At 41.0% G+C, this 12,033-nt stretch overlaps 1 protein-coding gene across 5 annotated transcripts in view; it reads left to right on the plus strand.

Annotated features, from left to right (window-relative positions):
• The window catches only part of CHST8 (carbohydrate sulfotransferase 8), a 182,443-nt gene that overhangs the window by 43,518 nt on the left and 126,892 nt on the right, over positions 1–12,033 (plus strand). The gene's annotated exons all lie outside the window — the stretch shown is intronic.

Genomic DNA, 12,033 nt, shown 5'->3' on the forward strand with positions numbered 1-12,033 from the left:
AATTGTCCCTTGACTAAACAAATGCTTCATAAAACGTTTATTCATTTGACATCTGTGTCACAACTGTGTCTATTTAAAATCATTGCTAACATTTTTAAATAAGCTGAACTGTAACACAGGGAACTCTTAAATAATTACATTAATTGCTAATTTCTGTGTCTAGGTTTGTTAAGTGCTTGTTTCCATGTCACTAAACAATCTACTTTAATATGTTGTTTATTTAGTCCAACTGCGCACACACCAATTTTGAAAGCAGCCACTCATCTGAAACTATAGAAGTAATGAATCTTTAGTGTAGTGCAAAGCAGGGAATTGACTGGTTCCTTCAGTGCTTTTGCAATTTATTTTTGTATGCTTAGATGCAAAAGAGTTCATAGATTAAAACAGAGGTATTGGCTATATTTGACTGAAAGTGGCCAGTAGTTTAGGCATGGGGGAAAGATATATGGACAGCAAATACAATCAGTACTGTAAGGCCTCTAAGCATGTGTAACTTGACATTGAAATTCTTTGCTCCTGAAAGAGAAGATTTTCTAGTGTGGTCTCAAAACCAGTGCAATTTCTTTTCTACTTTTTTTGCTGTCTGTCCCTCTTCTTGACCTGTTCTCTGCCATAAACCTCTTGAATGCTGACTGCTGATTGTAGTACACTGGGAAGTGATTTTTGAGAGCAGTGTAACTGGAGAAGGAAACACCTAAGCATATTTAAATAAAAGCAAGTTTGAACAGAGCTCCTCCCCCTGGCAAGGAAACTCACTCTGCAATGTGCTCGATTGCTCTGATACCTAAAACACAAACATGCCAACGATGCTGTTACTGCCAAAGGTGTGTAATCAATTCCTCAATTCTCACATTCAATTACTATTTATGTTAATAGGAACCAGACTGTACCCTTGAGTAATGGTGCTCAATACAATTACTTTTATTTCTGTTTGGCTGATTTTCATGTGTGTTAAGTGCTTTCAACTCCCAGTGGACTGAGAAACTTCTCATTTCAACTACTTTTGAAAATGATACCAGTTATCACTAAAACATATTAGGTGACCTAAAGAACATAGGAAAAAATATCCATTAATTTCATTTAAAAATACAGGCTGGCATATTTTCTTCCTAGACAGGCTCTTGTGAAAATCTGTCAATCACAGGCGATGTTTCTGGCGTGCTGAGAAGGATCCTTCCCTGGCTGTGCTCAGAATGTTTCTCCATAAAGGGGCCTGGCTCTAATGGAGATGGGATATTGCTATAATTTGCTTGCCTGATTGCTCTCTCGAGAGAATTGAACAAGTGCACGTATCATTAAGCTACTTAGGACAACAGATTCTGCATGGAAAAGCTTTACTGGATTAGCCTTTGCTTTTGTATTTCCTGTGTAGTAAAACACATTTGCCAGATGCTGGAATCAGCGGGGCTGGAGAGAAGTTGGTAACAATCATTTTCCACCAAAAAGCAGCATAGGAGCCTTTGCATTGTCCAAAAGGACATTTTTCATTGTTAGTATGTTCAGTCATCTTTAATTTAGGATAGAACAACTTATGAAACAAGATTAATAAAAATACTTTGGTACTTCAGTTTTATCTGTCTATTTCAGAAATTGTTCTTGATTGTTTAAGTCCTAACAAGCATGACAGTGAGACCTTGATGTACTACTTAAACCAGTATAAAATCCACAGTCATAAAACTTTAAGTAATGCTTACATTACTTTCACTGAGCAAAGTACTCCTGACAGTAGCTGTTTGTGTTGATTTGTTACTATTCATTTATTCTTTCCCTGTGCTTCACATTGCTACCTAATTGTGATGCTGTACTGAGAAAGCAATATCAAAGTAATTTTCCACAACATTAGTTACAATTTTCTTCTGATCTTCCAAGTGAAAAAATCCCATCCTGTTGGCTTCTGTGAGCATATAAACCTTGATTACATTTATCTGTTGGAAACCAATGCTTACCAAGTACATGTGCCTGGGATAGGGGGCATAGGGCCTTTTTTGCTGATTGACAAACATGCTGCCTGTGTAGTTTATTTATATAACACACATCACTCTGAGCAGATATATTTAAGACAGACAGCCATTTGGGGTGGGCAGAACAGATTTCCCAAAGCAATATATGAAATAAAGTAGATATTCCTGTGGTTGTTATATAGACAGTAACTTCACTTAGAACAGTTGTTTTCTTTGTGTGTATGAAAAGTGCTCTTACTGGAGGAACTCAGGGTAAAAACTAAGTGCTATGGTTATACCCCATAGAGGAACACAAGGTTACTGTAAGAATTCTCCCAGTATAATTATATATGCCCCTGCACATGTATCAGTGCCCAAATACAGGCTGGGCAGAGAGGGGATTGAGAGCAGGAGAAGGACTTGGGGGTCTTAGTGGCTGAGAAGCTCAACATGACCTGCACTGGCAACCCAGAAAGCCAACCCTGTCCTGGGCTGGACATCAGTGTTGGCAGAATGTCAAGGAAGGTGATTCTGCCCCTCCGCCCCGCACAGGTGAGACCCCACCTGCAGAGCTCTGGGGCCCCCAGCACAGGAGGGACATGGAGCTGCTGGAGAGAGTCCAGAGGAGGCCATGGAGTGCTCCAAGGGCTGGAGCCCCTCTGGAGGCAGGCTGGGAGAGGTGGGGGTGCTCACCTGGAGAAGAGAAGGCTCCAGAGAGACCTTAGAGCCCCTTCCAGGACCTAAAGGAGCTCCAAGAGAGCTGAAGAGGGACTTGGGACAAGGGCCTGGGACAAAAAGACAAGAAGGAATGGTTTCAAATTGGAAGAGGATGGAGTTGGATCAGATGCAAGGAGGAAATTCTTCCCTGGGAGGCATTGCCACAGGTTGATCAGAGAATCTGTGGATGCTTCATCCCTGGAAGTGTTCGAGGCCAGAATGGCTTTGAACAGCCTGAACTAGTGAAAGATGTCCCCAGCCCAGGGCAGTGGATCTCAAGCTGGAAGATCTTCAAGGTTCCCTTCCACCCCAAACCATTTTACATCTCTATGATTTCATTATATAAAACTTGCCTTCTGCAATAATCATCCATTATCCTTAAACAGACATACTAAAGGATTTGTTCTAAGTCAAGCACATTTGCACACAGTGCACAAGAAAAATTTAATACATATATCCTCATCCTAATGCTAATGCATAAATCTCCTGTCTGTAACAAGATATTAAACATGAAAAAGAACTTTACAGTAACACAATATTTAGCCACTCCACCACTGTGCTGGTCCTGAAACTGATGCTGGTTTGAGTTTGCCTTTTTTTTCTTTTATATATTCTCTGTATTTTTGCACATATATTTATAGCTCTGTAGCCTATTGCACTAGCAGCTAGTTTTCCCAGTAATTTTCCATGGCCTTTCCCTAGGCAGAAAGACAAATCAAATTCCAGAGCTCCAAGCCCCAGGGGGTACAAGGCCCCCCTCCTATCTTGGTTCTTCCTGGGAACCAAGGTCAAGAACAACTCTTCCAGATCCATTTCATGGACAAAGCACAGCTACTGCTGAGGGGGGGACTCCAGAGAGGGGCTTGACCTGGGGGAGGAATTGAATCACCCCTTGTCCTCCTAACTGGTGCTTTTTATCAATTATACTAATTTCCTAAAACCTATAAATATGTACTCATCCCTGTGGGGGCGAGCTTTTGTGGGCAACTTTCCATAAGTGCTCCTGAAGGCCTTCAAATAAAGATCCTCTTTTATAATACCTCCTTGTTGCTGTCGAGGCAGGATGGGAATGAGAAGACTGACTCAGAAGGCTGCTGAGAGTAAAACTCCCATTTATTCAAAATACACTGCTCTTTTATACAGAGCTCTGTGAGGACCAATTCCATTGGTCCTGAAGTGGAAATCACCCACACCATTGGTGCAGAGTGCCTGATGCACAGTGATAGAACTTAACTATAAAAGCCAGGGAATCTCAGAAAAACGGGAAGCTGGACAAGACAAACGCAGATCTGAACCAATGTGGTTAATCAAATGTTCTCTCTTTATTCAATATAAGATGGTAGTTTATATAAGCTTCCATATAGTTTACAGAAACAAAGACACTCTGATTGGTAGGCTAACATTGTTTACCTTTTCCTTACAATGGTCTACACCTTACACTATGAAACCTATACTAATTCACACCCAGACAGCCCAGTGGTCCCCATCACACCTTAAGACTATTTCTATCTGCGCCACAAGCTCTGAATTTCTAACTGCATTAGAGGCTTGAAGGCCTCACAAGGCCCAAATCTGAGGCCTAGACTGGAGTAGCTCAAATCTCATAACTCATGTCCTCTTTCTCTGAAAATGCTGCAACAAACTATAAACCACGTGAACAACAAGAGAGACAAAGAATTATTTACATTCTTCCCCAGCTCTTTCCCAGGCTTCTGCCTGGCTAGAAACTCTCCATTTCTCTCTTTGACTGCATCTGAGACCCACACCTCCTTACTAAAATTATCTCGAGTTTCACTTCCAGGTTGGAGAAAAGGCAACAGAAGCTCAAAAGAGAAGGGCCCTGTCCAGCTTGTGGTAGCAGGAGGCTTCTTGAGCATAGAGTGTGCTCACTCAGTGTCAGGGTCTGCAGTGACAGAGCCAGCGGGGCTAAGGAGCCCTTCCAGCCTTGGCCACGGCCACCACCATTCCTGAGATCCCCGAGATCGTGGGCTGTGAGAGCTGCATTTGGGCAGGACACGAGGGAGCAGCTCGGACCAAAAACAACACTGAGAGAAGAGCTGAAGGTCGCAGCATATCCTGAGAGATCTCAAGTGGATTTCAAACACCACATAAACTCCTGAGCCACAGAGCAGCCAGTCCATGGGCTGCAGACTGGACTGTGGTGATGAACAGCAGGTGGTGGGTGAGGTCCTGAGCACCAGGAAGGACCTCATGGGACACAGTAAATAGCTGCACCACATCCCCATAGCTGGGCAGTACTTGGGACTCTGTGCTCTATGGACTGTAGTCACAAGAGAGGGTATTTTAAAATGGCATAAATTTTTCTAATAGGAAATTTTGCCACATAAAAACTAGAGAAAGTATTAGTAATCTTCTAGATAAGTCTGTGAGGAAAAAAAACTATTTCATTTTTGCCATATGATTAATGAATTCACAAACCTTTAAGAGTTTTCAGTTAGAATATTTAAGATTAATATATATGACCACATGCTCATCTGGGAGCTGAAAAAGATGTAAAATAGATCTCAAAGGATCCATATTATAAAAGCTCCTAAAGGGTGAAAACACAGAATGGCTTTGCACCCTGATTGTATCAAAATTTGAAAGTCAAATATGAATATAACCAAGCCTGAAACTCATCTGACTGAGATTTTCCAGAGATTTCCATCTTACCTCATTGACCAGTTTCTAACATTATTCTATCATCCTCTTTATTTTCTGCTTTACTGAGGGTGTGATGGGGAGGAGAGGGAGGAAGGAGAGATGTGGGGAAGGGCTGGCACAGGGATGCTGCTGGCCCTGACAGCACAAGGGAGCCACAGCAAATATTGCAGCAGCCTTAGAGCAAACACCAGTACTACAGCTAGACTGAAAATTACTTTTTCAGAGCACATACACCTTGTTACTCACAAACTACACTCCTATGCTCATCTCCATGCTCACTGTACATTTCCATAATGCTGTCCCAGTGCACAGTGCACCGTTTATTTGCCAGAATGGAAAATTTCTATGGAAACAGTTGAAAATGAACTAGCATTGTATAATTTTGGAGGTAATTTTCCTGCCATTTGCATCTTATTGCTCTTATAAGCTAGAAGCCATTTAATCTGCTTCTCAGCTGGCAGTATCAGCAGAAACAATGAGCAAAGAATCTGGTGACTGTAGCAGAGGTGAGGTGGCTTGCTGGTGCTCTTTTGAGGCAGAAGAAAGCTCTGTTATGTGTGTGAGGGAAGTTCTGCCAACTCAAGAGAGGTTGAACCTTCTGCACTCACATACTCTGAGTCTTCTTAAACTGAACTTCCCCAGACAAAGAACTTCCCTGCAGACTGGTTCACGATGGTCTGCAGTTATTGGGACAAAAAAAGAAATATCTGTTTCCCTGTCTGCCAAGGCAAGGCACTTCGTAGAGTCTTATGAGTATGATATTCCCTTTTCTTCTGCTTGAAATGGTTGTGGTTTAGACTGTGAATGTGAACCTGGTTGTTTTTCATGTTGCAAAGTGCTGGCAAAGACTTCATCAGCCTACTGCTATAAGGGATCAAACACTGGCCAGATGGCTTCAAAGGAAACCCTGCACCACACTGCCAGTGCAAATCTGCTCTAAAGAAATGTAGTCTAGTGTAGAAAGCAATAACAAATAAGCTATTTTATAACCCATCTACCATACAGAGATTGTCTCCTACAATCTTTTCCCTTCTTATAAAAAATGCAGCATTTATTTATTACATGGTATTGAAAAGGTACCACGTTTTTCCCCCTTTTCTTTTTCTTTTTCCTTTTTTTTTTTTTTTTTTTTTTTTTTTTTTTTTAGTTTCTGTTAATATTCTTGAGCCTAAAGCCTAGTAAAGCAGTTATAGCTCTTATGCTATAGCACAGCAGACCAGCACTTATTTGACCAGTACTGAGGTGTTGAGACCGTGGAACTGGGATCCAAAGCTGCTGTGATTTGTTCCTGTCTTGCCCTACTGCTCACAGACTGTGCTCTGTTGTGTTATATCAGGCAATTCACCCATTTCCAGGTTCCCATTTCCACTTACAAAGGGAATTCTCTGCAGAGGATTCAAGGTACATAAGGACTTTTAGATACCATGGCAAAAAACCAAACCCTATTAACTATGATCTTATCACCAAATCCAGTGCATTCCCAGCAGCAATTACAATCCCACTGCAGTGGTGCACACACACATCAGATGACTGAACCAGATCCACTGCCCATTTATTTGATGCCATAAAGACCACATCACCTAATCCCAAATGTATTTATCACCAAAAACCAGAGTGATGTAGTGCTGACTCGCTCCCATGGGGCAGATTTCACTTCCACAAGTTTCCCTATCCTCTGTCCTCCTGTGAGCATTTCTTCTCCGACTGGCTAAAAAAAAAGAAAACTAAAAGGTTTGATATTTCTTTTGAAGCTTAGTTTTAAAAACTGTCAGAGGTTGACACTTTGTTGTTGTGTCTGGCAAAAAAAAGCAACCTGCCATCTCTGAGCTGCATTCATTTATGGTGCTTGGCAGCATCTCACGGGCAAAACTCAGCTGCAGCGTGTCAGAGCACTCTCAGAATGGCAGCTTTCTGAAAGTATATTCCCAGGGAATGAGCCTGCATGCATCTAAGATTCCCCTGGACACTTTCAGAAGCATTACAAAAGTGTGCAAAAGTTGATCAGCAGACTTTAATTTCACCTCAAAACATTTATTCTAAATATAAGATTGTATTTAATTTTCCATAGAAAACATGTCTGCACTGGAAAGCCTCCTTCCATATGTCAGCTGTCATTCAATTTGCATGATTTTTTAAATGTAGTAACATCGTGAGGAGCTTAAGTCAGTTTAAAATACTTCCTGGATTTTCTGCAGTTTATGCAGTTTTAAACGTGTTTTATAAATGTTTCAATTTCTGAAAGTTATTAATATTCCCTTAAAAGCTTAAGCAAAACTTCCTCTCTCCAGCAATATCATCCTTTTTCATTTAGTAAACATTAATTTTCCTTTCATGATTCTAGTGGAGCTTGAAATTAAAGGTGGCTTTCTTCCCTATTATGGCTTTCTTTGTGAATCAACATCAAAACTGCCAGTTTAGTGCTTTAGCACCAGTCAAGAGAGCAAAAAAACCCAAATAACTGATCTTGTGTAGGCCCTACACAAGATCAACTTCTTGGGACATCTTTATAATTTTCTCCAAATAAACAAACTATCTATTTTTGAACATAAACGACTGGACTGAGATCTGTCACCACTTGATATACACAAGGTGGTTAATTGATTTTAATTTTATTCTGTATAGATCCTCTCCTATAAGACACTATCTCATAGCAATAGTGCAATGAAATAGTGCAATAAAGCACTTCCCTATCAGCTGAGTGGCTCAGCTGCTAATTCTACTTCAATGCCTCAAGGGCTCTGCTGCCCAAGGCTCAGAATATTCTGCATCTTGTGAAATTAAGTCCCATCTTTGTCAGGTTTTGGTCTCTGCCACTTCAGAAGATCTATGTGGTGATTAAGGGCCAAAATGCTCCTGCCAGGCCCTTCCTGTGCTGCCACTTCTGCACATCAGGGCAATTGAGAGATGCTCCTTTCTTCTTTTCTTTAGAATCACTATCCATAGCTACAGAAATTGAGTCTTTTGGGTCTTCTGTCGCTGTCCTTGGTTGGAAACCAAACCTTTTCTCACACAAGTTTGGACAGGGACTGTATGTCTGATGTTTTGCTCCTTGTGGCACATTAGCCAAGAAATCTGTGTTTACAGACTTGGAGTATCCTAAATGAGAAAAGCAAAACCTGCTGTGCCCCCGAGGATGTGTGTGTGTGCACATGGGCCTGGGGGAAGGCAGGGCCTCAAGTCCCTTTATGCAGCAATTTGCAAAAAGCAGGGTGTGAATGAAATTCCTCATTCAAGAAGGCACCGGTGCTCCACTGCCCTGTTCCTTTTTTTTAATTCATTTACCTTTCTCCTACATCTGGCAGTGCTGAACTTCCTGTAATGATGGCACAGATAATGCTTGGGACAAACAAATGTATATTAAAACAAATGTATATTAGCTTTAGAATTACTTCAGGCTTGAATTTAGTGAAGTCTTTGGATGGGGACTGCACCCACTGCATCAGAGTGGCTGGTATGGAAGCAGAGAACACATAGAAATCCTTTTTGTGGCCAGGAGGACAGAAAGCACAAGCCTAAACAGAGGAAACTTGTCACTTGTCTAGTGGCTGCTTGAGAGGGGTGGGAGGGGAGTCCCCCTTTTCTCGAGCTGTAGGTAGTGGACAAGGGCCAAGGTCCTACATACCAATTTCCAGCTTGTTACATTTTTATTCTTTACTTGTTTGACCTGTCTTCATTTGTTAATGAAGCCCTGCACAACTTAATACCCCTAAGTCAAACCACAGGAGAAATTACAGACAGCAATCACTGCTGCTCTCTAGGAGTGGAATGCAGCTTTAATTGTGCCCTCCTAATTGTGTGTGCAGCTGCTCAGGAAAACATGATGAGGCTTATCTCATACAGGAAAACAAACTCAGCTCACTATTCCACTGTAAACAAATGAGAAGGTGTGTGTTCAAATGGTCACAAAAGTAAATATACCCACCTGCAGGTAGACACTAGGAATTTTATGCCATAGCAAAGCAATTCTGTACTCATTGAGACTTTAATGTAGTTCACTGTAATTGTTTAAAACTAAAGACTGTGTGGAGAACTGAAACAGAGCTAGGATACCATTCACATGCATAAAGCAAACATCAGCACCTCAGGCACCGGGTTCACTTGGATACTGTGAGCAGCCAGCACCAACAGTGCAAACCAATCTGCTTTTCTGTGAGCTGTTAAATTGAAACCTGCCCCTCCCCTTCATTCAGCTCAAGAGATGCTATTTCCTTTCAAACTGGAGGCATCCTTAAATCCTACATAATTAAAATGCCCATTATTCTGCATTTATGAGCTGTTCATTGTCCTACTAGTGAAGGGAATTAAGTTGCTCAAGAATGTACCAGTCAGGTGTTATTTAACCCCTCTGCACTGGTGATGTGGGTGTTCAGTGCTGCCTGTACACCACATCCCTGCCTGCTCCAGTGGGGTGTGCCACCAAAACCTGCAGAAAGCTTCTTGGCATGATTTATATTTTGTAGGAGAAAACCAAAATGAAGAGACCTTACCAAACCATTATAACAACAGTGTTAAAACAAAAGGCATATGATCTCTCCTATATCTCTCCTACATGAGTGGAAGAGGAACAGGAAAAGAAAAAAAGATGTGTGCAGCAGCAGAATGGTGGGCAAGGAGGTCTGAGAAACATCAGCTGAGACAACTTCCTTTTCTGTTATTCACATTTGAAATTATCTAATAAAAGAAGCTTTGTGGGGTTTTTGTTGGAAAACATACAGAGGGACTAGTTCTCCTAGTTACTTTAACATTTTTAAAAGGAAAAAAATATTATTAAAATGAAAATTTTTAATTAAGTGAGAATATAACAAAATTTATTGCAGTTTTATAATGCATGTTAATAGGCAATGGGCCCAGACTCTGTGTGACTGAAGCTCCTGGGGTGCTACAATGGAGACAAGGGAAGAAGGAAGGAAATGTACATTTACTGAAGTTACCTTACAGTAGTTAACAAACCTGGAATTTTTAAAGCACTAAATATTTCCAAGGATCAGTAATGATATAATTATATGATACTTCCATATACAAATCTTTGGGACATAATACATTCTTAATGTCTACACGTTTGCACACCATGTTTTTCCTCTTGCTTATTTCCAGAGATCAAATTATATATTCAGTATATTCTGATTATTCTCTGCCTTTTCCTCTAAAGGCAGTGGCTTCAATTCTTAATTGCGACCCAGTGGAGATAAGTTCACCACAACATAATTTAATGAACTGTGGAAGAGTTACCTCTTTCTGCATGAAGTATCAAGCTGCATGTCAGAGAAAGAATATCTCCTAGGTGATGTTTCAGTAGATACTAATTAAGTAAGACATTTCCTACAATAATATCACCCACACACAAATGCAGCCCTTCCCCCCAAATTGGACAATACATAAAGTGAATTCAAAATCCAAGGAGACCGTTCCTAAAAGAAATTCAGTACCACAATCTCTTTCTTCCATGAAACCACAGATAAGAAATCAGAAACCTACAGTACAGACAAGGCATTCTCCTGGCTTTCCCCTTCAGCTTCAATGGCTGAAATGTACTTGATTTACCCTTCACATCAGGTTTGGATGTGCCATCACCAGAGTCCCCTCCAAGTGTGGGGGCTTTCCTTTCTGCCCTAAGTGATGCTGAGCAGGTCAGCAGCAGCACTCTCAGCACACACAGCTGCCAGCTCAGCCCCCCTGCCTCCTTTACTGGGGCTTTTGGGAAGAGATGTCTGCAGCACCAGCCTTGCTGTATTTTTAAGTTATTTATATTTCTGTGTAGGGAAAGAAACTTGGACTTTAAAACATCCCCTGTGAGGTGGCCTGGGCAGCAGGACTGAGCTGCCCCCATCTCTCTCCCCCATCCCCCTGCCATCCTTCATCTCCCTCATCCACACCTGCTGGTTGCAGCCTGTCCCTTCCTGAAATAGGGAAGGCATCCTTGTGTCCCTTCTTCTTTGTATATTTTTGTTGCAATTTAATCTTAATTAGCTTTCAATTCCTCAAATTAGGGCGTGCAAGTCAGCTGCTGGCTCCTACTGAGTTCTGAGGGGTTTGTGGATTTTTTGGCATTTTTACATCATTCAGTCACTTTCATCACAGCTTCCACACCACCACTCACAGATAGTCGTGTGATTTAAATGAAAGATGTTTCACAAAGAACTGCTGAGGCAGCATTTCAAAAATTCTGAATATTTTAATATTCATTAGTTAAATGTTTCTGTGTTTCTGTCCTATTAGCAACCAACCACTGATGCTGTTAAAACATTAAAATGAAAGGCTAATTAATAATATTCCAAGAGAAACCCTATTTGCTATAACAGCAGCTGCAATTAGCAAGGCAAACCATCTTCTTGTAGTCATTCAGAGGAACCAGAAGCAAGCACAGAACTCTGGTCTTGATAGAAGCAAAATATTTGCCATGTCCTTCTCCATGAAGAAAGTGCATGGTGTTAGAGGCACACCTTGGGAAAAGGCAATTCTGCTTTCTGGCTGTGACTTTGCTTCCTAAACAAAGCATTTATTAGACCTGTTCCATGTAATGACTGTTTTTATAGCCCAGTTGCATGAATCTGTCTGGTTTTTTTGTTTGTTTTTTGTTTGTTTGTTTGTTTGTTTGTTTTTAATTTAACCAGCTTAACTATTCTTTGTCAGGAATTTCCCAAAACTAAGATTCCTTGAATGCACAGCTGCATTTGGATTTTATGTCCACCTTCACTACAGCTGTGATTTAGCA

Source organism: Taeniopygia guttata, chromosome 11, assembly GCF_048771995.1.
Source record: "Taeniopygia guttata chromosome 11, bTaeGut7.mat, whole genome shotgun sequence".
Lineage (NCBI taxonomy): Eukaryota > Metazoa > Chordata > Aves > Passeriformes > Estrildidae > Taeniopygia > Taeniopygia guttata.